Source organism: Lepus europaeus, chromosome 4 (genome assembly GCF_033115175.1).
Source record: "Lepus europaeus isolate LE1 chromosome 4, mLepTim1.pri, whole genome shotgun sequence".
NCBI lineage: Eukaryota > Metazoa > Chordata > Mammalia > Lagomorpha > Leporidae > Lepus > Lepus europaeus.
In genome coordinates, this window is record NC_084830.1 from 55,670,089 (window position 1) to 55,688,299 (window position 18,211).

Sequence of the window (18,211 nt, forward strand, 5' to 3'; positions counted from 1 at the left end):
ATAAAGTAGGCGACCTATGAATGAAGAGGATGAACCTGAGGTTGTGCTACCACAAACTCACTAAATTCACTAGAAAAAAAAAATACATTCAGGACAGCCATAGCGACTCAGTGCATTAAGCTGCCACTTGGCACCATTCACATCCCTTCTCAGTGGGCCCATTTGAGATACAGCTACTCTGCTTTCAATCCATTTCCCTGTTAATGCACCTGGGAAGGCAACAGATGATGGCCCAAGTACATGAGTCCCTGCCACCCATATGGATGATGTGCATGGAGTTCTTGGCTTCTCGCTTTGCCTGTATCCCTGGCTATTGCAGCTATTTATGATGTGAACCAACAAATGGAAAAGCTTTGTCCCTCCTAGCCCCTGACACGCTATTTTTCAAAAGAATAAAGAAAGAAAGCAAAAAGTATGCAATGGTACTACTCTTATCTACATGAATGGGGGGGGGGTGGAGGAAGAATGAATTTCATTGGTTTTTCAAGGCTTATATAGACTCCAGAAATTAACAAAAGTAATTAAAAGAAAAAAACAAAACAGTGAGATGAACCAATGAGAATGAGTCTAAAATTCAGAAGGCACTGAATTACATGAAATGCAGCTTCAGATAGATTATAACAAGAATGCCTGGGAGACGGGAAGACTTGCCAATACTGACAGACAGGAACTAAAACCGCTCTGCCAAATAATTAAATTAAATGATCTGTCAAGGAATTTTTATCTGCATGTGAAAACAATTGGTTTCTATCCATCAGTCAATTAATATCTCCTAAAAGTTAATTAGGAGTAATGAAGAGAAATAGAGTTTATTGTTTAAAAGTTCATTTGACAAAATTTATTACCGAATTCATTCTAGTTCTCAACATCCTCCACAGAACGTCTTGATAGTAATTTCACTTTGTTGACTTGTGCATCACTTCTATCATCACTCTAATGACATTGATACATTAAAGAAGAGCTCAGACATCATCTACTAAAAAGTCTAGAATGAATACCTGCATGATTTGTCCTGCATTCTGATATGTGGCTGTCATTCTCTTTATCTGAAAGGCACATGTTTGGAATCAGAATCACCTGGGGTCCAATGTGTCCTCATAAATGCATGATGTTGGAGAAAATAAGGCACTCCTGAAAACCTAGTTTTCTTATCTATAAGATGAAGTTTCTCATATTTCATGGATTTATTTCTTCATGATTTGACTAAATCATTTACTCATTATTAGATACTGAATAATAATTATAAATTGTAGGAATTAAATGGAGGACAGAAATTGACACCACTCATGTTATTATGGAGTTTAAAGGCTCGTAGATGTGGAGAGAGACATGAGTCACACAGTCACACAGATGTTACACTGTTTTAATGCTGGAACAAGCAACACATGAAAGTAAAAAGAAAATACAGTGAAGATACTTGATATTATAAAGTCATCTGTCTTTCTTGAAGAAATAGTCATTGAATTGATAATTACTGAATAAAGGTTTACCAGTTTGTGCCAAAGGAAGGTTCCAAGATCTGGGGATAATGTATAAAATCTTTGTAGGAAGAGAAGGAATTGCATGGTTAAGCAACTGAAAGAATGCTTTGTAACAAAAAGAACAAATGAATTATGATGAATAAATGCTAGAAAGTTAGCAGAATACAATTTGGTAGGACATTGTAGCATTTTGATCAATCTCAAAATGATGTAGCACCGGAAGCAGATGAATGACAAAGTCAAATTTGTGCTTGTACATATTTATCTCTCAAAAACTGCTGGTATTTTTATCCATTCTCATGTAAATTTTCATGTAGCAATGAATCTAGCAGACATGTGATGGATTGTACCAGCACCAAGAAATACTATTTCCAAATAAGCAATGCAATATATCATGACAAAAGTTATACATCAATTCACACATTGTAGCAGAACCAAAAATACAATATGCTGACTAAAGAAAGACATTTACAGTAAGCAAGTCCATATTCATGGTCATCTCCAATGTTGAAGAGTGCTGTTTCAGCAATATATTGAGTGCTGTCATTAAAAGCCCTATTAGTAGTAGCACTTAATATCTTCATAGGCTCTTTACTTTTATATTATTTCTTTTGTGCAAAACAAGAATCTGTTTAAGCACTTTATGAGGTTATATATATATATACATACATTTTATATATAAATTTTAAATATAATTTTTAAATATAAATTTTATAAATACATATTTATACATATATATAAATATTGAAGTGGCTAGTGAATTGTAATGGAAAGGAAGAAAATATTATAGACTTGTGCTGTTACTTAAATTTAGGGTTACTAATTAATACTGAGACAGTTCTCACAGGAAAAAAATGGGATTCAGAATTTCACGTGTACTCCTAAAAGCAGTATAGTAAAGAAATGGAATTTCAGGTAATAAATTCAAAAGATCTTAGTACATTTATATATTTCTGATATTAAAAAGAAAAAGTGTCAGTCAAATGGAAAAGGAAAAATAAGTGAAAATTGGAGTTTAGAGATACTGTTAGTACGTATGATTCACTTTATTATATATTTTTGACACTAATTTTCAGAATAAAATCTTAAGTATTAAAGGTTTTATGAAAAATTGCTATGGCCAAATAAACAATATAAGCAGTCATATATAATTTGATTTCATTGATCACAATTCTTTGATACAATCCATTTATATTTGTACTTTATAAATAGCTCTTTTAAAACCAAATGTGAACATAAGATGGAACAACATAGCATAAAGAGGGAAGAAGTCATTCCAAACTCCTGGAGTAGAGAACTATCTATGGATAAAACCTAGGTCAAGGGGCCAGCGCTGTGGCATAGTGGGTAAAGCCTCTGCCTACAGTAGTGTCATCCCATATGGGCGCCAGTGGGAGACCCGGCTGCTCCACTTCCTATCCAACTCTGCTGTGGCCATAGGAAAGCAGTGGAAGATGGCCCAAGTCCTTGGGCCCCTACAACTGCTTGGGAGACCCGGAAGAAATTCCTGCCTCCTGGCTTTGAATCGGCTCAGCTCCAGCCATTGCAGCCGTCTGGGGAGTGAACCAGCGGATGGAAGACTTTCTCTTTCTCTCTCTCTCTCTCTCTCTCTCTCTCCCCCTCCCTCCCTCTCCCTCTCCCTCTCCCTCTCCCTCTCCCTCTCTCTCTCTCTCTCTCCCCCTCCCTCTCTCTCTCTCTCTCTCTTGCTCTCTCTGCCTCTCCTCCTCTCTGTGTAACTCTGACTTTCAAGTAAATAAATAAATCTTAAAAAAGAAAGAAAGAAAGAAAGAAAGAAAGAAAGAAAGAAAGAAAGAAAGAAAGAAAGAAAGAAAGAAAGAAAGAAACCTAGGTCAAAATGTATTCTAAGAATCTGTGTGGTCCAATAGATTAGTCTATGATTTGCCATATGCAGACCAAAGTGGCTTTCAAATCTCAAGTGAATTATCCCTGTAAAAAACTCAGCTAAAAATAATTGTGATCAGCTTACACTATCTTTCCCTTGAGCTTGTGAATAGGAGAAGAAAACAAACAAACAATATTAGCCACAGTAAGTTATTCTCAGTTGCCCAAGCATTATTTAAACTGCACATGGGTCACACTTTGTTGCTCTTGCATGATAAGCAGTGGAAAATATTTATCCTCATAATCTCTTATTTGCATTATTATAGTACTCAAAATTCATCCATCTGAATCCACCCTGAGATATTTCCATCTATTTTCAGTACTAACAGTGATAAGTATTACAGGAGCCTCAGGGTCTACACAGTGCCTTCCTGTCCCCACTCCTTTTCTCATGCTTGCTGTTGTTCATCAGAAGGCATGGAGAAACATCCTTTCTCAGTGTTGCACTATCTTCTACACATGGGGTGTTCTAAAGGAATTAAACACAGTGCTTTTATCTCTCATATCTTCACTCAAATGTAACCTTGCTGGCCTCTTATCAGCTACTCTGCTTACAACTACAATCTAACTCTTACCAGCTACTCTCAGTCTGACAACCAGTTTTATTTTTCTCCTTAGCATATAGCATAAAAACTTCACTATAGCTTTAATTTACTGATATTTTTGCATTTTCTCTCATGAGTATATGAACTACATGAGGGCAGTACTGCTCCCTAGTGTCTAAAAACTGTCTGTTGCATATCAGACACTGGATTTTTATTTGCTAAATGAGTGAATACTTTGGTGGATGTACTAGAAAGTACTAGAGAGTTCTCCCAACTCTTTCCACTCACACATAGGGCCATTTAACTTCATTAGCTTCCCAGGAGGTCTGCATATCAGAACAGGTCAGAACTAAGTGTGACCAGTATTAGACTCTCCTTTTCCTTGTCTCAACTTTCTACTTACTGATCATTAAGACAACATCAATGCAGTACCGCAATATGATGTTAATCACATTTATTTGGATTAGTCTTCTTGATATTTATTGTATTGGTTTAGTAATTGTTATTTTTACTTTGCTTCTAAACATCTAGTTTATTATCATCTTATTTAATATTTACAGAAAAAATTAGATCATAGACCTTTAATTTCTGAAGAAGACAAAATCCTAAATTTTGTATATATGAGTTCTGAATAGAGACAACTACAGTGCAAACAACTTATTTTCCTGGAGTGTTCAAAGTAAAATGTCAACCTTATATGCTCTTGTCTCTAAAGTCCTCACTGTATTTCTCCTACAAACTAGGACATTCTTCTTCATAATCCTATTTCATAATCAAAATCAAAAAATAATGTTGATCTATTATTGTGATCTAATTCTCATATCCCACTGAAGATTTACCAAGTGCTCCAAAAATTATTATAGCCAAAAGATCTAGTTCAGAATCATGTATCACTTTTAGTTCTCATAAATCTTTTTTTAAGATTTATGTATTTATTTTAGAGGTAGAGTTAGAGACAGAGAGAGAGGGATATGTGGAGAGAAAAATCTTCCATCTGCTGGTTTACTCCCCAAATGGCTGCAAAGGCTGGAGTTGAGCTGATCTGAAGCCGGGAGCCAGGAACCCCCTTAGGGTCTCCCATGTGAGTATAGGGGCCCAAGCACTTGGATCATCTTCTACTGCCCTCCCAGGCCATCAGCAGAGAGCTGGATCAGAAGAGGAGCAGCCACGACATGAATCAGCCCCCACAAGGGATGCCTGTGCCACAGGTGAAGGCTTAGCCTATTAAGCCACAGGGCTGGCCCCATTTCATAAATCTTGACTCTTGTTTACTGTGAAATAGATCTTCAATCTTGTCATCTTGCTGATTCTGAGGATTGTAATTATTACATTTTTAATCTGTCAATTTTGTTTTGTTGCACTTTTCCCATGGTAAAAATCAGATTGTATATCTTTGGCAAAACACAAGTGATATTGTCTTCTCGTTCTATTATTTGGAGTACATTTTTAAAAAAGGAAACCTGTTGAAGTGAAAGGGACACTATGAGAAACAGTGACTTGATCAGCCCTTGTTCTGACTGTTGATGTACAATTTAATACTTTATCCCTTTTAGTATTTTTTTTTTGTTCTAGTTAATACTATTGGTTGAACTCTGTAAGTAATACACAATTATTATTAGGTGTTTAAATTTTCTCTTTTCTTTCTTTCTTTCTTTTTTTTTTTTTTTTTTTTTTTTTTTTTTTTTTTTTTGACAGGCAGAGTGGACAGTGAGAGAGAGAGAGACAGAAAGGACTTCCTTTTACCGTTGGTTCATCCTCCAATGGCTGCTGCGGCCAGCGCACTGCGCTGATCCGAAGCCGGGAGTCAGGTGCTTCTCCTGGTCTCCCATGCGGGTGCAGGGCCCAAGGACTTGGGCCATCCTCTACTGCACTCCCGGGCCACAGCAGAGAGCTGGACTGGAAGAGGGGCAACTGGGACAGAATCCGGTGCCCCGACCGGGACTAGAATCCAGTGTGCTTGCGCCGCAAGGCGGAGGATTAGCCTATTGAGCCGTGGCGCCGGCCAATTTTCCCATTTCTTAAGATGTTCACCTTGATCACTAAAGTGAAGTTGTCTAGGAAAATGATGTGGAGAATATTCCCTTTAATAATTAATATTTCCTCTTCTAATTAATATATTTGAATATTGTGAAACTAGAAAAATGCATAAATGAATTTGCCAAAATTTCACATTAATTTATTTATAGGTATATAAGGTATTGCTATTTGTTCAAAGAGTTATAATTCACCTCGTTCATTATTTTTTCAGTGCAGAACTGTCCTAGATGTTGCCACGGTGCACCCTCCATGCTGGCTCTCTATACCTTTTGTTATATCCCTATCATCCACACACTGGCACAAAATAGATCAGGCTTATTTTTTTACTTCCTCTACTGATGACTATGAAGAAGTGATTTCTTCAAAGAGCTGTAGTCACTTTTAGTGAAAAACAATATGTAAAAACTAAAATTTGGCACCCGGTTGTCCTCAACATATGATTTTATAGTTTAACTACATAAATGAAAAACTACAAGTTTACACAGATATATCCCACACAACAATTTGAACCCTCTCATATTTGTGTTACTTTTCCCTTTCAGTGAGAAACACAGATCTTATTATCTTCTAATTACATATTAAAAATGTTTAAAATGTACTTAAAAGGCCAAGAGACAGAGTAAGGGAGAGGGAGATAGAGAAAGTACTCGCACTGCTACGTAAATGCTCACAAGCCAAGACTGAGCTGGGCAGAAGCCAGGAGCTGTGAACTCAATCCAGTTCTCCCACATGGGTGGCAGAAACTGAATTCCTTAGGGTGTTTCAGGCAGAGACCCTGGAGCCAGAAATCAAACTGTGCTACTTCAATGTGGGAAGTATCTTTATTTATTCGTTTATTTATTTTTGACAGGCAGAGTTAAACAGAGAGAGACAAAGAGAAAGGTCTTCCTTCCGTTATTTCACCCTTCAAATGGCCGCTACGGCCAGCGCTGTGCCGATTTGAAGCCAGGAGCTTCCTCCTGGTCTCCCCTGCAGGTGCAGGGACCCAAGCACTTGGGCCATCCTCCACTGCCTTCCCGGGCCACAGCAGAGAGATGGACTGGAAGAGGAGAAACCGGGACTAGTACTCAGAGCCCCAACCTGGACTAGAACCTGGGGTGCAAGCGCCACAGGCAGAGGACTAGCCAATTGAGCCACGGCACCAGCCAGAGTAAGTATCTTAACCAACATCTCAACCACTAAGTGCCCATCCTAATGTAGTAAATAACCACATTAATAATAAACTCATATTTTACCAAATGCCCCAAGTATCATACTGGTTTTCCTTTGCTGCTGCCCCTTCCCATCTGTGGATACTCTCCCACCATATGACACCCTGCCACCCCATGCCACTTCATTCTGTGGATACTCTCCCACCATATGACACCCTGCCACCCCATGCTGCTTCAACCCTCTAGGAGGATGTTCTGCTTGGCTTTAAGGTTCTGCCCACTCTACCCTCAGAATTTTGTTACACTGTTACTATGGCATGACATACACTTTTTTTTTTTTTACTGGGAATTAATCTTCTCTTTCATAGAATTAAATTCCACTCTGCCTCTTGCTTCTGTATGGAGACCTCGATTAGCTGTGACTCTGGCCTGCCTGTGCTCCCTCAATCCATTCTCTCTTGCAGAATTCCAGTGGTGTCTTGGGAAATAGACACTGGCACGTACAGATCAGAGTTCTTCTCTAAGTCTTAAGAACAAGCTGTCCAGATTGGACAAGCATATCTGATCTGCTCTGCACTGTCCCCTCACGTTGTAAGATCTACAGAAGCAACTCACCAAGGTGAACTGAATTTTCCCGTTGTAACCTATACTCTTTTAATTCTGACAATTTAGAATTAGGAGACATACTATGGTACCCACTTTAGCTACTACTGCTAACGTGAATATGGTATTTATTAATAATACATGTGGTTGTTTCATGTCTGTCTGCCTCCCTCTTGATCGGTCTTTGTTCTTTTTTTTTGATTTGATTTCTTTGATTTGACTTGATTTGATTTTTTTGATTAAAAGACTTTATTTTTAAAGAACAGTTTTAGAGTCACAGAAAAAATTGAACAGACATCATGAAGAGTCCCCAACTCTCTGCTTCCCCTATACATAGCTTACTTATTATTAAAATCTTATATTTTATGGTATATTGGTGTAGTTAATCAATATTAAGATGCTATTGTTAACTAAATTCTGTAATTTGTTCATATTTTCTTAATGTTGCCTAATATTTCCTTTGTGTTCCACAATCCCACCCAGAACACCATGCTGTCTTTAGCCTTCATATCTGTTTAGTTTTCTCTCGATTGTGACAATTTCCCAGCTTTCCTTGTTTTACATGACCCTGACAGCTTTGAAGAGTAGAATTTCTCATGACTAGAAAGGGGTATGAGCTTGAAGAAGTGAGATCAAAGAGGTAAAAGACTGCTTTCATTACATCATATCAAGGTTACACGCTGTCAACAAGGATGTTGACTGTTATAATGCCGGTTTTGGTCACCTGATTGGAGTGGGCTTTGAATGGTTCTTCATTATTTTACTATCATTCTTTAGGGGGAGAATTTTATATTTTAATATCTTTTAAAATTATATATAACTATAAGCACCAAGAGTGAGACAAGGGAAGGATAACAAGGCTGCAGCTTTCAGAGGAAAACAGAGATTTCTGGGCAAAAGCACTTGGTTTGCAATAGAGCACATCTTCCCCTGTGACCATAGGGAGAGATGCTGGGAACTGTGACCCTGTCGTTCTGCTTGAGCACGGCTCAACTGTTCATTTTTTTAATCGGGCAGTTTATGTTGTTTGTTTGCTTTGGTCTGGTTTGGCTGACTGAAAGGAAGTGGCTGAGACTAGCCACATAAGAAAACAGAAAAGTTAAACAACTAGAAATTAGTGCAGAGACCATCAAGTAAGAGTCGAGGGTCTATTTGAGGTTGGAAACTATCAGTTTTTCCATATTATGTAATTTTATCCAGATAACACAAATAGACTGTTGCTTTTGAAATATAGTGGGGAATTGGCAAGACCAAGTAAAGTGGAAGGTTATGGGGATGTGAAGTTCTTGTGCATGAAGAGTTCAATTAGCTGAGGAGGGGAAAAAAAAAAAAGATTTGAAAGCGTGAATAAACTAGAAGACCATGAGACTCAAAAAGAGGTAATAAAAGAATTCATTTCCTGGGTTCAAACATTGAACAGAGTGGGGGGTTGAAATAGCAATAAAAGTGAACAGAAGAATTTTTAATTTCAATATGTAGGAGACAATATATGGGAAAATTCATCTACTTGATGGCCATATGAAAATTTTATCAAAATAGAAAGATGATAAAAACATATTCAATTATATGTTCTGTACTGCGAGTGTATATATATATATATACATATATATATATATACATACACATATATATATATATATGTTATTGGGAACCATACACATTGACATTCTGATTATGAGAGTGAGGAGAAAGTGAATCAGGCACGGTAATGTTTTTTAAATATCAAGTTATGGAGTAGTCATGTGGCCTACAAGTTAAGAAGTCTGTGTCCTACATTGGAATGCTGAGTACAAATCCCAGATCTTGCTCCTGATTCCAGCTTCCTGTCAATGCAGTGGTGATGGCTCAAGTAACTGGTTCTTTGCCAACTACAAGGGAGCCCTGGATTGAAATTCAGGCTCCCAGTTTCAGCCCCAACGCATATGTGGCCATGGAAGGAATTAAAGGAGCGAACCAGCAGATAGGGGCGCTCGCTCTCTCTCTCTCTCTCTCTCTCAATCTCTCTCTGCTTATCATAGTGCCTCGTATATAAGTAAAAAATAAAAACAATATCAAGTTGTAACTCTAAAGTTAATTGATAACTGTGAAAAGAATATGAATGGGGGTGTATTTGCAGTTTTATAAGAGGAGGGGTAGTTGGCAGGTGTTGTGGAATCAAAGAAATGATAAAACCTAATATTTCTTTATGATCATAGAAAAAATGAGGAAATGAGTGGCCTTTTTTAAAGGTGAAAACAGCAGGAGTGAAAAAAGTAGGTTTTGGCTACTGATAGAATGTGATGGATTAGAGAAAGATGTTTCTAACACATAGAAAAGTCATAAAAATTCATAGATAGTGTAATTTTATATTTTTGTTTTATTATCAGTTCATATTTAGTATTCTGGGATATAATTTTCTACTCATAGACATTGTAGACACTGAGTAATAAAAGTTAAAAATGGGGGTGAACTTTTCAACGATACTGAAATGATATATTTTTGGGGGGAAAGGTAAGGACATAAGAAGAAGGTGAGCAATGGCAAAGGAAAGAAAAATTAACAAATGGGCTGTGGCCCTAAATTCCAAAATTTATTATTCATTAATATGTATATAAGCAATAATGAAGGAAAATGTTACTTGCAATTTTTAATTCTGTTTGTAGAAAACAGGGTCCTAGTCTACCAGGCATCTAAAATATTTATATTTCCTGAAACTAAATTCACTGCAATAAATCTCTTGCAATAGGAAGATATTTTATTAGTTTTGTCCATCTTCCAAAGGTTTCCTATAGTAATTTATTAACATTTTATGTTGATGATAGCCACTTTTTATTTCTTAACTCCTATTCATTTGCTATAGTCTTAATTGGAAATCATTGTGTGAAAAAATTCTCTCTATAAAATCAAACAAAAATACTCTATTTTCCTTAAAAGAAATGATGAGGACATATACAAGAATTTTTGGAAGTTTCTAGTATTTCAATAATTATTTTTATTCCAGATCCCCTGAGATTTTATTTTTTAAAAAACTATGAAATACACCATCTAAGGTGAATACATTTTGTTTCTAGATATACAGCCAAAGAAATGTCATTTCATGTGAGCCAAAAGTTGTGGACAAGGTATAGCAACATTGCTTATAATATCCCACAACTGGACACAACTCAATGCCCATCAGTTTGACTACAATTGGGAATTCCAATCAATACAAGTATTATAAACAAATAAAATGTATACACTTAGTCACACAACAGTGTGAAAGATTGGCACAAGAATAAATTTGAGTAAAAAGAGCTACATGAAATAGAATACACAAGGTATGAATCTACTTATATGAAGTTCAAAATAGGCAATATAACTAAATAGCTCATGGTGATAGATATTAAAAGAGGTTAACAGGTTTAGAATATGAAGGTGGCTGTTGATGTATGAATAATGTTCAGATTTTTCTGGTAATATTGATGTCCATTTACGATCTCTAGTCTTCCACAGTACATTATAATAAAAACTCATTTATTTAAATATCACCTGAACAAATACACATAGAACAACATAAGGTGACCACTGGGGAAAATTGGCAGGTTTAATGTAGACATTGAACTCCACCCCCTCTAGAATCCCTTATAAAATGTGTCTTACAAAGACATGAAAGAACCAAAAAAAATAAATAAATAAAAATAAAAAGGTGAATTCATCAGATAGTAGCAGTCCTCTTTTAGAAGACAGACAGCAGATCAGCGAACGATATGTAACTCATCAGATGTTTAAAGCTATAAATCAAAAACAGTGCAATAAACCAGAAGCCAATTCACACTAAAGACCCAGGAACCTGACAGCAGTTAATATTCACACATTTTCTTGGGCTCTGTGCATCTAGATGAGAGGCCTATTTCAACCTATCCAGGAACGTGCATGTAGGAGATTGTCAAAGAGAGAATCTATGTATTGAAGGATACCAGGTACATACCAGGCTTCTTGTAAGCAACACAGCATCTGGTTCAAAGGTTATTAGCAACCAAAATTATATCCTTAGGGTAGGAATCTTGGGGAGACTTCAGTGGAGTATTTGACAAACCTAAAAGAAAAGAACTAAAGATCCTGGCAGCAGCAATTCAAAAAAACAAACCTCGACTCTGTTATCTTAGATTAAAGGTGGTAGTCAACACACTTCCTCACACTCATGGAGTTATTAATCATGTTTTCAGTCCCTGTTATAAGTGGAGGATTACTATTAACAGTTGCTACCTAATAAAAATACAGGGGCTGGCATTGTGTATAGCAGGTAAAACTGCTGCCTGCAGTGCAGGCATCCCATACAGACACCTGTTCAAGTCCCAGCTGCTCCACTTCAGATTCAGCTCTCTGATATGGCCTGGAAAAGCAGTGGAAGATGGCCCAAGTCCTTGCGCTCCTGCACATGCATGGGAGACCTGGAAGAAGCTCCTGGCTCCTGGCTTTGGATCAACACAGCTCTGGTTGTTGTAGCCATTGGAGGAGTGAACCAATGGATGGAAGACCTCTCTTTATCTCTCCCTGTCTCTCTGTAACTCTGCCTTTCAATTAAATAAATAATTATTTTTTAAAAATTAAAAAAATACAGAGGCCAATAGCCATAATAAATAAAAAAGCACCTACTTGGAAATAATAAAAAATAATAACATTAAGATTAAAGAATATGAGCAGTAGAGCAGGTATTTAATTTCTTAAGAAGAGGATGCTTTATATTAATAGATCATTTGAGAAATGTATAGGAGTAATTGAATGTGAAAACCATGATAGATATAAAAAAGTATCAATAGGAAGATTGATTGGAGAATGAGTAAATTTAAGAAATAAAATAAGAATTGATAATAACAGAATAAAATATAGTAGTAAAAGAATAACAAGGGGCTTATGCTGTGGCGCACGGGGTTAAAGCCTTGGCCTAAAGCACCGGCATCCCATATGGGCACCGGTTCTAGTCCCAGCTGTTCCTCTTCCAATCAAGCTCTCTGCTATGGCCTAGGAAAGCAGTAGAAGATGGCCCAAGTGCCATCAGAAAGGAGGTACCTTTCTCTGAATGGAGGAGAGAACTTCCACTTTGACAATGGCCTTGTCAAATAAATAAAATTTTTTAAGAAAGAATAATAAAAGAATAAAAAATAAAATAGGAAATAGGAATGATTTGGAGATAAATAATAGTACAGTTATAGGAGTAGTCCAGGTGGTCCAAAGTCAGAATAGCAGAAGTTTAAGAACCATCAAAAGGAGCTAAATTAAGGGGAAGATATCATCTGCAAAATGATCCCAGAATATTTCCCAGGGTTGAAACATCCAGTAGATTCTTAGTACAACAGGAAATTGAAGACTCTCTTCAAGACACACTATCCTAATATTAATGCTCCTAAATATGTGCATATTTACAAATATATATGAAATACATGACATTTCTTGCCTTCTATAAATTAAAAAACAAACAAAACAAAACAAAATTTAACATTGTTAGGAACAAAAAGGACCAAAACACTTTCAGAGTCTATAGGACCAAAAATCAAAATGGTATAAGAATTTGTCGACACAAATTTGAGAAAATGGCAGCCACAGTGAATATTTTCTCATTCCTGAGGGAACATACTTTCAACTTAGAATTCCATACTTGGAAAAAATCTAACATTTGATGATGACATATATTTCAGAATTTGTACACATGTATTAAAGCTTTTCTATTACATACTTTTATTCTTGGGAATTGATTGGAGTTCTTACTTCATTAAAATGAGAGAATAAGAAAATGAGGTAGGGTACAGGAAACAGAGGGCAAGAAGAGCAGGTGTTTGGTGAAGCAATTGAGTCACCACCTGTGACACCTCCATCCTATAACAGAGTGCCCTGTTTCAAGTCCTGGCCAGGCTCATGACTCCAGCTTTCTCTAACATACAGCCTGGGAAGCAGCAGATGATAGCTCAAATAGTTGGATCCATGGCAGACCTGGAGTGACTTCCTAACACTCAACTTCTGTCTGGCTCAGCCTCCGCACTCATTGTCAGTATTTGGGGATTGAAATAGTGCATGGGAGCTCTCTGTCTGTCTGCTGATCTCTCTCTTTCTCAATAAGAGCAAGAGCGAGAGAGCAAGAGAGAAAGAGTATGGAAGGCTAGTCCCAGATAATGGTGAATGGTTGTTGGAGATGACAAATTTTATACGAAGTCTAGATTGAAATAAATGAAGTGCAGAGCAAAGTCAACAGTTTCTATGGGGATTTCTTCAAGAGTATGAACTGTACAGAGTTCCTATTATGTTCGAACATAGCAAGAACAGAGGTACATACTTGAGCAAGTGTTAAGCTAAGGTAATAGTCATTGAAAACCTACACAAAGCAAATGAAATCCTAGATAAGTTTTAATTCCTGGGAGATAAAAATTCTTAATGTCCATGCATGTGTTTAGGAAGGTAGGGAAAATAAAAGTATAGGTGCCAGTAAAGGTGTGTGTATGTGGGAGTACATAGGTGCTTCTCCTTTATAATAAAATACACCAACAATATTCTGAGCTTGAGCCAAGAACTCAATAGATCCTAGAGACACTCAGAGGACTTGTTTATTCAAAATTGTTCTCATAATACAGTTATTTTCCTTTTCAATTCTTCCATATATTTGTACAATGGTGTTAAATCTGTTGATATATAAAACAAATCAAGGCAGTGAGGCCAAAATGATCTGGGATTCATAGATTTCAGTGTGTGTGTGTGTGTGTAGGATACAGTTTTTAATATGAAGAAAAACTGCCAGGCTAATATGGTTACTTATATTTGATTGTTTGACAGATATTTTTTTTCTTGAAAATAAACAAAGTAAGCCTGTAACTTCAAGGAAAACAAAGAGTAGCATTTATTGCCAGTGATAAAACTGGAAACTTTAAATGAAGATGAGAATTTTGGATCAATTTCACCTGATTTGAAAGTTTTCTAAATGTAAAAGTATTTTTCTGATAATTTTTGTATAAATGATCATGAATTTTTGATGATTCATGAGAAAACATGTCAATGACCCACATAAAATAGTAAAGTAGCATTTTCCATGTTTCATAATCACCTATATTTGGGCAGAAGATCTTCAAGGTGCAAAATAGACCAATGGATTTTAATGTGAGAATTTATTGATATGGCTTCAGATTTAACATTGCAATTTCCATGGTGTACTTTAGATTTATTGTCTCCACAATCATTTGAAACAATGATCTTCTTTCCAAGTATATACTGTGTGAACATGGATTTCTTTATATATGTCATCTAAAAATGTTTTGCAACAGACTGGATACAGAAGTAACTATGCAAATCCAGTTATCTTCTACTAAATATACATTAAAGTGATTTGCAAAAATATAAAGAAATTTCACTGTCATGGGTTGAGTAGGACTTATCTCCCAAAACTCATGCAGATGTTTAAACTCTGATGTCTTATTGCTAGTGGTTGATGGAGACTTGATCTAATTGTGGACTCTGAGAGGTGGGTCTAGTGGGAGGTGTTTTGGCCACTGGGGGAATGCCCTGGTTCTTCTGAATGGATTCATTGCTGTTTGAATCCAAGTTTGGCCTACTTCTTGTCGTTCTGTTTTCTGAATCACCATGCGATCATTCTTTAGCAACTGCCAAGACCAGCTTTCACCAGACATCAAACTATGGGCTCCAAATCCTGAACCATAACTTCACATTGTGATCTGAAAAAAATCTTTCCTTTCCCAGAAACTCCTCTTGGGTATCTTAGTCAAAATAACAACAACAACAACAATAACAATGTTAACTAACACACACCCTTCTCGCTAAAGTGTTTTGTTTTGGAAAAAAAATATTTTTATGAAAATATGCCATTCATGATATTAAAATATATAATTGTTATATTACAATTGAAATTTCAAAATTTCTAAGTTCTGATTTGCAGTAAATATGAATAGATATAAATTATATAAGAAAATTTCAGAGCTGGCACTGTGGCATGGCAGGTTAATCTTTCACCTGTGGCCCTAGTTGGTATCCCGTATGGGTGCTGGTTGTAGTCCCAGATGCTCCTCTTCCAACACAGCTCTGTGCTATGGCCTGGGAAAGCAGTGGAGGATGGCCCAAGTGCTTGGGCCCTTGATCTCACGTGGGAGACCCAGAAGAAGCTCCAGGCTCCTGGCTTCGTATAGGCCCTACTCAGGCTGTTGCTGCCATTTTAGGAGTGAACCAATGGAAGGAAGACTTTTCTCTCTGTCTCCCCTCTCACTGTCTGTAACTCTACCTCTCAAATAAATAAATAAAATCTTTAAAATATAAAAAAGAAAAGTTTGTTGGGATTATCTATAGTTTTTAAGAATGTAAAAGGAGGCTGGCTTTTTGGAGCAGCAAGTTGGGCGAGTATCTGAGCATCCAGTAATTGCGCTGGTTCGAATCCTGGATGCTCCACTTCCAATCCAGTTCCCTGCTACATGCCTATGAATTCAATGCAAAATGGCCCAAGTGCTTCAGTCTCTGTCAACCATGTGGGAGGACCAGATGGAGTTCCAGACTCCTGGTTTCAGCCTGGCCAAGTCTCAGTTGTTCCAGCTATTTGGGGAGTGAAGAGTAGCAGATAGAGGATCTCTTTCTCCCAGCCCCTCCTTTTTTCTCTGAAACTGTGCCTTTCCAATAAGTAAATCTTTTTTTAAAAAAAGGAATGTAAAAGGATCTTACAATGAAAATATTTGAGGGAAACTGGAGTATATAATGTTTAGAAATAAAGAGTTAAAATTGTTATTAAGAATTTTTAAAAAGATACTTTTAGAGGATATGCTAAAGAATTATCAGACTTTTAAAGGTATTTATCACTTTGGTAAAATTAAAGATATTTATCACTTTGGTAAAATTAATCTACTACATAAAAACAATGCAGATAGCAAAATGCATGTTTATACTTTTAGCTGTGGTTACAATTTTTTAAATTGTGACTTGGATAAAATTTGCAGTGATCTCATTTTCTCATTCAGTAATCATAATAAAGTTTGTCATATTACTTATTTGACTAACAGAGTAAAATATAAAAGCGCTAGTGCTTGGCACATTGTGAGGTCTTTGTTGTTTTCAGTTGTTTAGGATTATTATGATGATAGCAGAAAATGGAGACCTGAGAATTTAAGATCCAAAGTATTTGGAATGTGTAGCTATGTGAATTATTCCTCTCATTTCTGTCATTTTATCTTTTGCCATCTGGAATATTATAGGTGTTTTCAATGGAAGGAATCTGTGGGTTATAAGGTGATTTAACAGCATAATAGCCCAAAGTACCAAGCCTTTTGCAGCCATTTTCTTACCTGTTTAACAGGAAGTTGTCCATGGTATGTCATGGTTTTTCAAAAGAGACTTTGTAGCTAAATGATTTTAGGTTATTGATGTAGTACAGTGCAGCATCTACTCAGAAAGGACCTATGACACCATTGCTTTATTATAAATATCTAGTTGATTGAGAAAAATGGCTTTGTAACTCCTGAACTGGTGGATTATTTGTATGTATTATATTTTTATACTTGTTGGTTCACTTTTTAAATTGAAAGTGCCCTTAATAATTTTTCATCTTCCAAATGTAATGATGGCAGTTGTAACTCATTTAATGAAAATACATACACAAATTCTTTGGAAGCTAATCATGCAGCCATGTGCCTGAGAACTCCAGAAGTTTCTTCCACAATCACCTTCCACTTTGGAATCAGTGCAAACGTTATAAGAAGTGAAGGTTCCTCAAAGTTTTGTGGTATTTGGGAATGAATATGTTATCTTCTCTGTAATCATGATTTGGTGGCATACAGCTGAAGAGCATGCTTATGGCTTTAACGTCCACCTTATCTGGATACCAAATTCCATAAGTAAAAACTCCTTATCAACAGGGGTCACATTCCAAGACTCCCTGGTAGATGTCTGAAACCATAGGTCAGCATGTCATCCTTTACTTATATTATTTTTCTATACATCCATACCTATGATAAATTTTTATTTTTGAAATTAGGTACTGTAAGAGGGTAATAGCAATGACTAGCAATAAAATGGAACTACTCTAATAATACTCTGTAACCACATCATCAGAATCACTACTTCTGTTCTTTGGGAGCATTAGAAAGTAAAGCAAGAGTTGAACACAGGCACTGTGATACGGTGGCAGTTAGATTTGATAACCAACATGGCTACTGGATGGCTGGTACATTCAACAGGTACACACACTGGAAAAAGAGGTGATTCACATCCTAGGTAAGACTGAGCAGGACAGCATGAGATTATTTCCTATTACTCAAAAATGAGTGATTTAAAACTACTGATATTACTTCTGAAGTAGTCTTGAGTATTTTCAGACTGTGGTTGGTTGTTGGTAACTAAAATTGCCGAAAGAAAAACATACAGATAAGGAGGTCTACCATGGTACAACTGGATGTTACCTTTGGGGAAAAAAAAAAAGCATTTACCTATAGATAGTGGGTTTGCATTTGACAGTCATATTTCCTTCCTCTCTTTGTTTTCAAAAACAATTCAGAAC